The following is an 11,518-nucleotide window of genomic DNA, read 5'->3' as shown; positions in this document are numbered from 1 at the left end:
AACCTCCTGAGTAGCTGGGATTACAGGCACACACCACCATGCCCAGCTAATGTTTTGTATTTTTAGTAGAGACAGAGTTTCACCATGTTGACCAGGATGGTCTCGATCTCTTGACCTCGTGATCCACCCGCCTCGGCCTCCCAAAGTGCTGGGATTACAGGCTTGAGCCACCGCACCCGGCTCTGTCTTTATATTAAAAAAAAAAAAAAAAAATTTTAGAAACAGAGTCTCCTTCAATATTTTTTCTAAAGTAGCATTTTTTAGAATTTTTTTCTTATGCTACTCATTGCAGAAAAAAATTTCAATTACAGAAAATCTTAAGAATATTAAAATCCGCCGGGCGCAGTGGCTCATGCCTGTAATCCCAGCACTTTGGGAGGCCAAGGTGGGTGGATCATGTGAGGTCAGGAGTTCAAGACCAGCCTGACCAGCATGGAGAAACCCCGTCTCTACTAAAAATACAAAATTAGGGGGGTGTGGTGGTGCATACCTGTGATCCCAGCTACCAGGGAGGCTGAGGCAGGAGAATTGCTTGAACCCGGGGGGTAGAGGTTGCAGTGAGCCAAGATCTCACCCACTGCACTCCAGATTGGCAACAAGAGTGAAACTCTGTCTCAAAAAAAAAAGAATATTAAAATCTGCTGGGTGCAGTGGATAATGCCTGCAGTCCCTTGCTACTTGGGAGATTGAGATGGCAGAATCATTTGAGCACACAGTTTGAGAGCAGCCTAGACAACTATATTCACAGAAAAAAAAGAAAAGCCGGGCGTGGTGGTTCACACCTGTAATCCCAGCGCTTTGGGAGTCCCAGGTGGGTGGATCACCAGGTCAGGAGATCAAGACCGTCCTGGCCAGCATGGTGAAACCCTGTCTCTACTAAAAATACCAAAAAAGTAGCTGGGCATTGTGGCATGTACCTGTAGTCCCAGCTACTCGGGAGGCTGAGGCAGGAGAATCGCTTGAACCCAGGAGGCTGAAGTTGCAGTGAGTCAAGATCTCGACACTGCACTCCAGCTGGGCCACAGAGCGAGAATCTAGGGGGAAGGGAGGGGAGGGGAGGGCCAGGCATGGTGGCTCATGCCTCTATAATCCCAACACTTTGGGAGGCTGAGGTGGGTAGATTGCCTGAGGTCAGGCGTTTGAGACCAGCCTGACCAACATAGTGAAATCGTGTCTCTACTAAAAATAAAAATAAATAAATAAATAAATAAATAGCCAGGTATTGTGGTGTGGGCCTGTAATCCCAGCTACTCGGGTAGCTGAGGCAGGAGATTCCCTTGAACCTGGAAGGCAGAGGTTGCAGTGAGCCAAGATCGTGCCATTGCACTCCAGCCTGGGCAACAAGAGCAAAACACCGTCTCAAAAAAAAAAAAAAAAAGAAAAAAAAAGACTATTAAATCACCTGGGATCTTATGTAGAGGGACTTTCCCAATATGATCATGTGTGTATGTTCTTTTTTTCTAAACCTTCACTTTCTGTAATATTTTGACATGCACAGGAATTAGCCATCAGCTAGTTCCCAAGGGATTTGAGTCCTGCCCATGTCATTTACAATATGAACCTGGCAAGTCATTTCCATTTTGGGGATCTTGGTATTCTCAACTGAGAAAAGAGGTGACGAGACTAGAGAATGCTTCCCCAGGCTGTGTGCAGTGGCTCACACCTGTAATCCCAGCACTTTGGGAGGCCAAGGCGGGCAGATCACCTGAGGTCAGGAGTTCAAGACTAGCCAGGCCAACATGTCAAAACCCGTCTCTACTAAAAATACAAAAATTAGCTGGGCGTGGTGGCGCACACCTGTAGTCTCAGCTACACTGGGAGGCTGACACAGGAGAATCACTTGAACCCAGGAGGCACAGGTTACAGTGAGCTGAGATCAAGACACTGCACTCCACCCTGGGTAACAGAGCAAGGCTCTGTCTTAAAAAAAAAAAAAAAAAAAGAGAGAGAGAGATGGTTCATGCATGGCGTGGTGGCTCATGCTTGTAATCCCAGCACTTTGGGAGGCCAAGATGGTTCTCCATCTTGACTGTGTAGTTGTGTAGTGACAGGCTACAGTAGTTTGCTACATGTACCTATTCCTAGTCCCAGCCCTAAAGATCAGCTTCAGTAGGTCTGAAGTAGGGACCATATGTACCTTTTTATAAGTCTCTGTTTTTTTTTTTTTTTGGGAAAGGGTCTTGTTCTGTCACCCAGAATGGAGTGCAATGACACAATCTTGGCTCACTGTAACCTCTGCCTCCCAGATGCAAGAGATTCTCATGCTTCAGCCTCCTAGAGAGCTGGGACTACAGGCATGCACCACCATGCCCAGCTAATTTTTGTATTTTTAGTAGAGATGGGGGTTTCACCTTGTTGACCAGGCTGGTCTCGAGCTCCTGACCTCAAGTGATCTGCCTACCTTGGCCTCCGAAAGTGCTGGGATAACAAGCGTGAGCCACCGTGTCTGGCCCTTTTTGTAAGTCTCTTCACAAGCACATTCTCACAAGCCAGTCCACAGACTGACATTTGGAAATCATTAGATTAATACTGATCTCTCTTGTTCCTAAGCTCTCAGAGCTTCTGTACCCAAATCCTTAGCAGCCAGAGACCACAGAGATCTAAAGCATAAATTGAAATGCCAGAGAAGTCCACTGCTTTCTAGAAGCTTTTGCTAATCAAAGAATGTGTACCTTCTGCTCAAGTTAAGCCTTACTATATATTTTGTCCTGGGAGATGTGAGAGATAAAGTTATCAAGGAGTTTCCTGACCTAAAAGAACTCTCAGCGTTTAGCAGGAAGGAAGCTGACATACACAGAAGGGGAAATGTGACCTGGTTAGTGGCCAACACGGAATCACAGGGCAGTTTAGGGTAGGGAAAAACCCCCAGCGCTGGCAGCAGAGTCTGGGAAAATGTCTTCGAGAAACTGGGAACCCAAGGGGTCCTATGACAGAAAGGACTACTAAGGCTGACTACATGCCTGAGGTATGAACATGAAGGTGAAGAGGAGGAGGACACAGCCCAGTGCTCCAGGTGAGGAAGGGCTGGTGCTGGAATGCACTAGGGCTGACCATTCTGAAGAAGCAGAATGAAGAGGCTCATGGATCTGATCTTAGTCCTGCAGGCAGCACAAAGTATCCAAGGATTTGAAGGAAGGGAATTATACGATGCTATTAACAGAAAGACATGAAGGCAAGGAGTGGGGCCAAATCTGAGATGAGGATGGTTTCCAGTTGCAGAAACTAATGATGAGGCGATCTCGGGGTGTCACAGATCTCTCTATTAATATTAATAGCAAGCTATTAATATTAGAGGTTGTGGCTGGGCGTGGTGGCTCATGCTTGTAATCCCAGCACTTTGGGAGGCCAAGGCGGGGGTATCACCTGAGGTCAGGAGTTTGAAACCAGCCTGGCCAACATGGCAAAACCCTGTCTCTACTAAAAATGCAAAAATTAGCCAGATGTGGTGGTGGGTGCCTGTGATCCCAGCTACCTGGGAGGCTGAGGCAGGAGAATTGCTGAAACCTGGGGGGCAGTGAGCTGAGACTGTACCTGAGACTGTACCACTGCACTCCAGCCAGGGCAACAGAGCAAGAATCTGCCTCAAAAAAAAAAAAAAAAAGGGACACTGAGGCAGGAGAATCACTTGAACCTAGGAGGCAGAGGTTACAGTGAGCCGAGATCACACCACTGCACTCCAGCCTGGGTGACAGAGCCAGGCTTCATTTCAAAAAATAAAAAAATAAATAAAAATAAAATTAGAGATAGAAGGCCAGGACTGAGGAAAAATGTGAAGTCATGAGACTGGAGATGATTATTATTGTTTCAGTGAAAACAGCACTGGACACAGCTATTTGTGTATCTGCCTTGAGCTCCTCCTCTAAGGTAGGTATTCTGTTGTCATTAGCTTTGTGTCCCTACCATTGTGCCTTATATACAGAAGTTGCTTAAAATGTTTCTTTGGTGAGGCCAGGTGCGATGGCTCATGCCTAAAATCTCAGCACTTTGGGAGGCCGAGGTGGGCAGATCACCTGAGGTCAGGAGGTCAAGACCAGCCTGGCCAACATGGTGCAACCCCATCTCTACTAAAAATACAAAATCAGCCAGGCATGGTAGAGCACGCCTGTAATCTCAGCTACTTTGGAGGCTGAGGCAGGAGAACTGCTTGAATCTGGGAGGCAGAGGTTGTAGTGAGCCAAGATTATGCCACTGCACTCCAGCCTGGGCAACAGAGCGAGACTCCGTCTCAAATCAAACAAACAAACAAAAACAAACAGAACAGATCAGCACCCCCCCACACACACAACATTTTTCTTTTAAAGAGACAGGGTCTCACTATGTTGCCAAGGCTGAAGTGTAGTAGCTATTCACAGGTGTGATCATAGGACATTGTGGCTTCAACCTCCTGGGCTCAAGTTATCCTCCCACCTCAGACTCCCATGTAGCTGAGATTACAGGCCACTGTGCCTGCCCATCCCATGAAATACTGAGATTTAGGACTCCACAGGGTCAAAAGAAAACAGATAAGCCATTGGCAACTGATAACGGGCATAGTACTGTGAGGAAGAATGTAAATACACAGACGTCGCCCAGAAACATGAGACAGGTCCACAAAGGCAGTCAACAGTAGCAGATCTATGTAAAGAAACATAGATTTGGAGTCCAGAGCTGTAGCACTTACACCCTAGCTGTTAGACAGGGTTAGTTGTTTAAACTAACTAGGGTTAGTTGTTTAACTTCTTCTAAACCTAGTTTCTTCATTTGCATAATAAGACTAATATGGTCTTAATTTCTTTACAGATATTCGAGGATCAAATAAGACAGCTGTGAAAATAATTTATAAAGCACCATGCAAATTCTCATTTGAAGACAGTAGTGTAAGGCCAGGCGTGGTGGCTCATGCCTGTAATCCCAGCATTTTGGAAGGCTGAGGTGGGTGGATCACTTGAGGTCAGGAGTTCAAGACCAGCCTTGCCAACATGGTAAAACTTCGCCTGTATAAAAAAAATGCAAGCTGGGCATGGTGGCTCACGCCTGTAATCCCAGCACTTTGGGAGGTCGAGGCCAGTGGATCACCTGAGGTCAGGAGATAGAGACCAACCTGGCCAACATGGTAAAAACCCATCTCTACTAAACATACAAAAATTAGCTGGACATGCTGGCACGCACCTTAATCCCAGCTACTTGGGAGGCTGAGGCAGGAGAATCGCTTGAACCTGGGAGACAGAGGTTGCAGTGAGCCGAGATGGCACTGTTGTGCTCCAACCTGGGCAAGAGTAAAACTATCTCAAAACAAAACAAAACAAAACAAAAAAGACTGTGGAGAAATTAGAACCCTCACACATTGTAGGTAGGAATGAAAAGTGGTACAGCCACTTTGGAAAACAGTTTGGCAGTTCCTCAAAACACTAAAACAGTTACCATAGGACCCAGCAATTCTACTGCTAGGTATGCACCCCAAATAATCTGAAAACATATCTTCACACAAAAACCTGTAAACAAATGTTCCATAGCAGCATTGTTCCTAATAGCCAAAAAGTGGAAATGATTTCAGTGTCCATCAAGCCATGAATCAATAAACAAAATGTAGTCTATCCATGCAATACAACAGCAAACCCCAGACTTTTTGGCACCAGGAACTGGTTTCCTGGAAGACAATTTTTTCCATGGACAGCAGGTGGCAGAGATGGTTTCAGGATGACACTGTTCCATCTCAGATCATTAGGCATTAATTAGATTCCCATAAGCAGCACGCAACTAAGATCCCTCGCACGCAAGTTCACAAGAGGGTTCATACTATGAGAATCTAATGCTCATCTGACTGAAGGCAGAGCTCCAGCAGTAATGCTTGCTTGCTGCCCACCTCCTACCGTGAGGCCAGGTTCCTAACAGGCCACAGATTGGTACTGGTACTGGTCCACGGCCCCGGGGTTGGGAACCCCTGAAATAATACACTGGCCAGCTATTAAAAGAAATGAGATACTGACAAATGCTACAGCACAGATGAAACTTGAAAACATTATGCTAAGTCAAATAAACCAGCCACAAAAAGCCACATAGAACTCCATCTATATGAAATGTCCAGGACAGGCAAATTCATAGAAAGAAATCCTGTCTCTATGGAGTAGTAGCATGGGTTAGTGGTTGCCAGGGGCTAGGGAAAGGGAGTAACGGGGAGTGACTGCTAATGGATATAGAGGTTTCTTGGTGGGATCGGGGGTGGTGATAAAAAGATTCTGGATTTAGTAGTGAGGATTGCATAATTTTTTTTTTTTTTTGCATAATGTTTTTTGAGACAGATTCTCACTCTGTCATCCAGGCTGGAGTGCAATGGTGCAATCTTAGTTCACTGAAGCCTCCGCCTCCCAGGTTCAAGCAATTCTCCTGCCTTAGCCTCCTGAGTAGCTGGAACTACAGGCACATGACACCATACCTGGCTAATTTTTGTATATTTTTAGTAGAGTTGGGGTTTCACCATGTTGGCCAGACTGGTCTCAAACTTGAACTCAGGTGATCTGCCTGCCTCAGCCTCCCAAAGTGCTGGGAATCACAGGCATGAGCCACTGCACCCAGCCAACATTGTATTTATTATTATTATTTATTTTTTTTTTTGAGACAGAGTTTTGCATTTGTTGCCCAGGCTGGAGTGCAATGGTGCGATCTCAAGTCACCACAACCTCTGCCTCCCGGGTTCAAGCAATTCTCCTGCCTCAGCCTCCTGAGTAGCTGGGATTACAGGCATGTGCCACCATGCCCAAGTAATGTTGTATTTTTAGTAGAGACGGGGTTTCTCCATGTTGGTCAGGCTGGTCTCAAACTCCCGACCTCAGGTGATCTGCCTGCTTCAGCCTCCCAAAGTGCTGGGATTATAGGCATGAGCCACCGTGCCCAGCCACAACATTGTATTATTATTTTTTTTAAAGGTGGGGTTTCACCATGATGGCCAGGCTGCTCTCGAACTCCTGACCTCAGGTGATCCACCCACCTCGGCCTCCCAAAGTGCTAGGATTACAGGCGTGAGCCACAGCGCCCGGCCCACATTGCATTTTTCTGAAACACTAAAACAATTTTTAAACTGTACCCTTTAAAAGGGTGAATTTGGCTGGGCACGGTGGCTCACGCCTATATTCCCAGCACTTCGGGAGGCTGAGACGAGTGGATAACAAGGTCAGGAGTCTGAGACCAGCCTGGCCAATATGGTGAAACCCTGTCTCTACTAAAAATACAAAACATTAGCTGGGCGTGGTGGTGTGTGCCTGTAGTCCCAGCTACTCCCGAGGCTAAGGCAGAGGAATCGCTTGAACCCAGGAGGCAGAGGTTGCAGTGAGCTGAGATCACACCACTGCACTTCAGCCTGGGCAACAGAGCAAGACTTCTCAAAAAAAAAAAAAAAAAAAAAAAATTAATTAGCTGAGCATGGTGGCATGTGCCTGTGGTCTCAGCTACTCAGGAGGCTGAGGCAGCAGGATCCCTTGAGCCCAAGAGGTTGAGGCCTCAGCAAGCCACAATGGTGCCACTATACTCCAGCCTGGGTGAGAGTAAACCAGCCTCAAAAAATAAAAATAAATGTCTTGTGCCTATTCCAGACCTACTGAATCAGAATCTACATTTTAACAAGAACCTCCCCCCATTCATTTGCATATTAAAGACTGAGAAGCCCTGCTCTAGAGACTGGTTCCAACTGCAGCAGGTCATGATCAGTTGGGTGTGTTAGTTTATCAAAGCACCAGATTGTTGGAAAAATTCTTTTTTTTTTTGAGACAGAATCTCACTCTGTGGCCCAGGCTGGAGTACAGTGGTGCAATACAGCTCATTGCAACCTCTGCCTTCAGGTTCATCAAGTGATTCTCCTGCCTCAGCCTCCAGAGTATGTGACTACAGGCGCTTGCCACCGCACCCAGCTAATTTTTCTGTTTTTAGTAGAGATGGGGTTTCATCATGTTGGCCAGGCTGGTTTTGAACTCCTGACCTCATGATCTGCCTGCTTTGGCCTCCCAAAGTGCTGGGATTACAAGGTGTGAGCCACCGCGCTGGGCCGGAAGACTGTTTTTATTTTAAGGCAATTCAGCACTACTCCTATAAACGTTACTGACATTGTTATGTTACTGACTTGCATGTACATACTTTTCTGAAAGTAAAAGTTATACCTAACACAGGAAATTGAATGTGTCCTGCAGGCCATCAAGTGTCATTAATGGTAATGTCCTGGAAGAGCTGTTGGATGTCTGCCTTAGCCTGTCTCAGGGCTTTGACACACGATGTCTTCTGTCTGCAGAGCACCTTTTCTCCCATTTGGATCTCAATTCAGGGACTAGCCCAGGCCCCTATCGAAAGCTGCCATTTCATTTCACACCTTTAGAGCAGTCATCAGTTTATGAAGGATCACAACTTCCATATGAGGATATTTCATGCTAGGCTACTGGTAAAACACAAAAACCTCCCAAATCTCAATTTATCTCTTGTTTATGCAAACTGCTATTGGGGTTGGGAGCTCTCCCTCTATCCATGACACAGAGATCCAGATCTCTCCCATCTTGTGACTGCCACTTTAACACACGGCTTCCAATACCTCCATGAAACAGAGGGACAAGGAAGGCATACGACACCTGATGTGAGTTAGCCACACAGCACCAACTGAACTGCAAAGGGCCTGGGAAGTGGAGGGGAGCGCATGGGTTAGTTTGATGAGCAGTTTCTGCCACCTTTGCTCTGCACACAGCATCTCCAGCACTAGTACAGTGCCCACACGCACAAAAACTCAAATATCTGTAAAATACGTGGGTACCTTCATTTTACTAAAAATGTCATCCATTAACAATTAACAATTTTAGGCTGGACCTAATGGCACACGCCTGTAATCTCAGCACTCTGGAAGGCAAATCACCTGAGGTCAGGAATTCCAGACCAGCCTGGCCTACATGGGAAAACCCCGCCTCTACTAAAAATACAAAAATTAGCCAGGCATGGTGGTGGGGACCTGTAATCCAAGCTACTTGGGAAGCTGAGGCAGGAGACTAATTGAACCTGGGGGCAGAGAATAGTTTAAATCCAGAAGGCTGCAGTGTGCAGAGATCGCGCCATTACACTCCAGTCTGGGCGCCAGAGCAAGGCTGTCTCAAAAAAAAAAGGGCACAACACTAGAACCTAAGAATGCTTTTATTTGCTCAGGTACTATGTGGTGTTTTTGCTTCTGTGCAGATGAGTGGGCTGAGATAAAGACCTAGTGACCTAAACAATGAGCCCAGGCTAGTTCTGATAAAATAAGATCTGAGGCATATTCTGTTAACAGCAATGGATCTCTTCCTGTCATTCAGTACAAAGAAATAAGCTCTGTCTTGTAAAGACAATTTACGACACAGCACTTCCGTTATCAACAATGTAAACTTGTTTAAAGGTTTGTGAAGTTAAGTCCTGGACGCTGAAAATAAAACACAGCCACTGCTTGAGAGTGAATTTGGATTAACCACTTGAGATGAACAAGTATGTCAGTAACTGGGCTTACTGTTTTTAAAAAATTTCTGGCGAGGCGTGGTGGTTCACACCTGTAATCCAAGCACTTTGGGAGGCTGAGGCGGGCAGATCACGAGGTCAAGAAATGGAGACCATCCTGGTCAATATGGTGAAATCCCGTCTCTACTAAAAATACAAAAATTAGCTGGGCATGGTGGCACGCGCCTGTAGTCCCAGCTACTCGGAAGGCTGAGGCAGAATGGCTTAAACCTGGGAAGCGGAGGTTGCACTGAGCTGAAATTCCGCCACTGAACCCCAGAGTGGCAACAGACTCGGTCTCGGAGAATAAAAAAAGTCTTTGCTTAAACAAGATTTCAATACAGGGCAGGCTGTTTGGCTCAGTGGCTTCTCGCCCCAAAGGTTTATCAGTTGCTCACATTCCATGTCCCTCATGGGTCAGCCGAGTGTTCCAGCTGGGTGGCCTGGCAGGGTGACCAAGGCTGGTACAACAGCCACCTTCTCAAAATTTACTAATTGCCATGAAAAGAGGATCACCTGTGGGCTCTTAAAACGTGAGTAGAAATGACACTTCTGCTCACGTTTCAGCCTAAAAAAGTCAGATGGGTCTTGCAATTGAACCATGAACCCTTGCAGGGTTGGAAATCTGTTGACAGTACTTTGACTATGAATATTTTTACTGACAAGCCTTTTCCCTCCCCCAAATCACTGGCAGTATTCACTGTCACATCGTGGACATTTAGGAAATCACTTATTGTGTACGGCAGGAAAGAGGTTACAGTTTTGTGCAAATAAAGTGAGATGTTCCACCCATCAGTGTTTACACCTCAGCTTCTTTCGCAACAGGCAATTGCACTTGGAGAAAGAACACTCACTCTCAATGCAGCCAGTGAAGTTAACAATCCGCATTACAGATGACTCAAGACTAGGACAGACCCTTCCACTGCTTTTTCCAAGATACAAGAGTTGCTCCAGAATAGACTTCACTTAAGTGACCAGTTGCCACTCCCTGGACCTTGCTATACCCCTCTCTCCCTGTTGCAGATTCAGATATGCAAACAGGGCGCTGCTTCTTACTTTCCAGAAGTGCTCAAGGCTCTCTCTGCCTCCTAGCTCCACACTCCCAACACATCTCTCAGGCTCTTTGGCATCCCTCTGGGGGTCAGCAGCTGAGGGTGGACTTAACTCCCCAGAGAGGGAGCTGCTGGTCTATAAGCTTACAGAAACAGACTACTAGTGGATCTCAAGTTATTACACTAGGCACACTCAGAAATGATGCCTACATGTGGAAACATGGATAGCATATACTTTTTTTTTTTTTTTTTTTTTTTTTTTTTTTTTGAGGCAGAGTCTCTCACTCTATTGCTCAGGCTGGACTTGGCTCACTGCAACTTCCACGTCCCAGATTCAAGTGATTCTTCTGCCTCAGCCTCCTGAGTAGCTGGGATTACAGGAGTATACAACCATGCTCAGCTAATTTTTGTATTTTTAGTAGAGACGGGGTTTCACCATCTTGGACAGGCTTGTCTTGACTCCTGACCTCATGATCTGCTCACCTCGGCTTCCCAAAGGGCTGAGATTACAGGTGTGAGCCACTGTGTCCAGCCATAAATTCTTAATGTAAATATTATAACAGCAGTTATTTTTACAAATAAATGTGGGAAAAAGGTCACCTGAAGGTCTTCCATGGGAGTGGCAGAATGGTTCTTATTCACAAAAAATTCACAGTAACGAAAATTTCTTAAAAATTCACGAAATAATTATGCAGAATAAGCTTTCAAAATCCAATTGTTATGACCTTCCCCCGTTATCTGAGGGCATGAAGCAAGTTCAACCACAAGTGCATGGTAGCAGAAAACTGCTGGTGCCTTTTGCTGATCAGGTGGCCCAGCGTGAGTCTTCAACATTTTCAAGTATAGAACTGTTTGATGATCCAGGCTGGTTAAGGTTTCCTTTCTCTCTCACACACATTTCTCAAAGTACCTATCCCCACAAACATCTGACAGAGGGACCGATTGAAGAGTGAGTGAAAGAAAATCATTATTATTCTTTAACATTGGCACATTTCAAA

This window comes from Sapajus apella, unplaced genomic scaffold (assembly GCF_009761245.1).
Source record: "Sapajus apella isolate SASKATOON/1434 unplaced genomic scaffold, GSC_monkey_1.0 scaffold7, whole genome shotgun sequence".
Lineage (NCBI taxonomy): Eukaryota > Metazoa > Chordata > Mammalia > Primates > Cebidae > Sapajus > Sapajus apella.
Note: the sequence above shows the minus strand (reverse complement) of the source record.